The 2,348-nt window shown below is 43.4% G+C and overlaps 1 protein-coding gene across 1 annotated transcript in view; it reads right to left on the reverse strand.

Annotated features, from left to right (window-relative positions):
- LOC114551629 (transmembrane protein 79) overlaps positions 1–1,707 on the reverse strand; it is a 10,704-nt gene extending 8,997 nt beyond the window's left edge. The window contains exon 1 of the mRNA XM_028572634.1: positions 1,693–1,707. The gene's annotated coding sequence lies outside the window, so the exon portion shown is untranslated. The remainder of the gene's footprint in view (positions 1–1,692) is intronic.
- Between the last annotated feature and the right edge of the window lie 641 nt (positions 1,708–2,348).

The raw sequence follows: 2,348 nt of genomic DNA on the forward strand, positions 1-2,348 counted from the left end.
AAATATTAAATGGCAGCGCACCGTTGTATCTCAATGACCTAGTGAAACCCTATGTGCCTGCTCGAGCCCTGCGTTCTCAGGGACGGGTCTTCTGAGTGTCCCAAGGGTTAAAAAGAAGACAATTGGGGAACGGGCCTTTTCCTTCCGCGCACCAACATTGTGGAACAGCTTACCTCTGAACATCAGGCAGGCTTGTTCTGTTGAGGTTTTTAAAGCAAAGCTAAAGACCCATCTGTTTACTGTTGTGTATGAGACCTAATTTTTAATCTAATGTTTTTCTGAGAGTGTGTGTTATATTTTAGTCATTGGAACTGTTTTTAAACTGCATTTTCTATGTTCTGTACAGCACTTTGACTTGAAAGCGCTTTATAAATAAATGTAGTATTATTATTATATAACATTTCACCCTCCGGTTACTCTAACTTCGGTCAGAACACTGGCACCAAGATGGTACGTTCAGGAGTAATTGTTAATCATACAATGTCACAGAAAATAAACATTTTTTTTGCCATTCAGCATCATTTTGTGATTAATTACATCCCACTTTTTATCACAGTAATACAACAGAGACCTTATCTATTTTGAAAGTTCAATATCGATACCAGCTTGACGTTACTACAATGTGCTAACGTTGATGCTAAAGCTTTGTGGGTAACATTATACATTCTTTGGTAACATTATGAGGTTACAACATCGTTCAACACGCTAATAAAGTTATTTTTAGTATGACTGTTACGACCACAGCTAACAGGACTGAGCTAACCCACGCATAACTTCACTAGTAACGTTAACATTAGCTGTATAGATAAACGATTAATCTAATGCTAATTTAGCCAGCTAGCACACCCCGGTCTGTCTGCCTCACTCCCCCGGCACAGAGAGACTCAGTTGGGATGACAGCAGCCCCGGGACATGTAGCTAGCTATTTACCGTTAGCCCCCAGTCTGCTATCAGCCCCGGGACATGTAGCTAGCTATTTACCGTTAGCCCCCAGTCAGCTATCAGCCCCGGGACATATAGCTAGCTAGTTACTGTTAGCCCCCAGTCAGCTATCAGCCCCGGGACATATAGCTAGCTAGTTACTGTTAGCCCCAGTCAGCTATCAGCCCGGGACATATAGCTAGCTAGTTACTGTTAGCCCCCAGTCAGCTATCAGCCCCGGGACATATAGCTAGCTAGTTACTGTTAGCCCCCAGTCAGCTATCAGCCCCGGGACATATAGCTAGCTAGTTACTGTTAGCCCCCAGTCAGCTATCAGCCCGGGACATATAGCTAGCTAGTTACTGTTAGCCCCCAGTCAGCTATCAGCCCCGGGACATATAGCTAGCTAGTTACCGTTAGCCCCCAGTCTGCTATCAGCCCCGGGACATATAGCTAGCTAGTTACCGTTAGCCCCCAGTCTGCTATCAGCCCCGGGACATATAGCTAGCTAGTTACCGTTAGCCCCCAGTCAGCTATCCGCCCCGGGACATATAGCTAGCTAGTTACTGTTAGCCCCCAGTCAGCTATCCGCCCCGGGACATATAGCTAGCTAGTTACTGTTAGCCCCCAGTCAGCTATCAGCCCCGGGACATATAGCTAGCTAGTTACCGTTAGCCCCCAGTCAGCTATCAGCCCCGGGACATATAGCTAGCTAGTTACCGTTAGCCCCCAGTCTGCTATCAGCCCCGGGACATATAGCTAGCTAGTTACCGTTAGCCCCCAGAAGTTATATATTGTCTATGGTGTGGAGCTTATATACTGTGTATGGTGTGGAGCTTATATACTGTCTATGGTGTGGAGCTTATATACTGTCTATGGTGTGGAGCTTATATATTGTCTATGGTGTGGAGCTTATATATTGTCTATGGTGTGGAGCTTATATATTGTCTATGGTGTGGAGCTTATATATTGTCTATGGTGTGGAGCTTATATATTGTCTATGGTGTGGAGCTTATATATTGTCTATGGTGTGGAGCTTATATATTGTCTATGGTGTGGAGCTTATATATTGTCTATGGTGTGGAGCTTATATATTGTCTATGGTGTGGAGCTTATATATTGTCTATGGTGTGGAGCTTATATATTGTCTATGGTGTGGAGCTTATATATTGTCTATGGTGTGGAGCTTATATATTGTCTATGGTGTGGAGCTTATATATTGTCTATGGTGTGGAGCTTATATATATATTGTCTATGGTGTGGAGCTTATATATTGTCTATGGTGTGGAGCTTATATATTGTCTATGGTGTGGAGCTTATATATTGTCTATGGTGTGGAGCTTATATATTGTCTATGGTGTGGAGCTTATATATTGTCTATGGTGTGGAGCTTATATATTGTCTATGGTGTGGAGCTTATATACTGT

Source organism: Perca flavescens, unplaced genomic scaffold (assembly GCF_004354835.1).
Source record: "Perca flavescens isolate YP-PL-M2 unplaced genomic scaffold, PFLA_1.0 EPR50_1.1_unplaced_scaf_27, whole genome shotgun sequence".
Classification (NCBI taxonomy): Eukaryota; Metazoa; Chordata; class Actinopteri; order Perciformes; family Percidae; genus Perca; species Perca flavescens.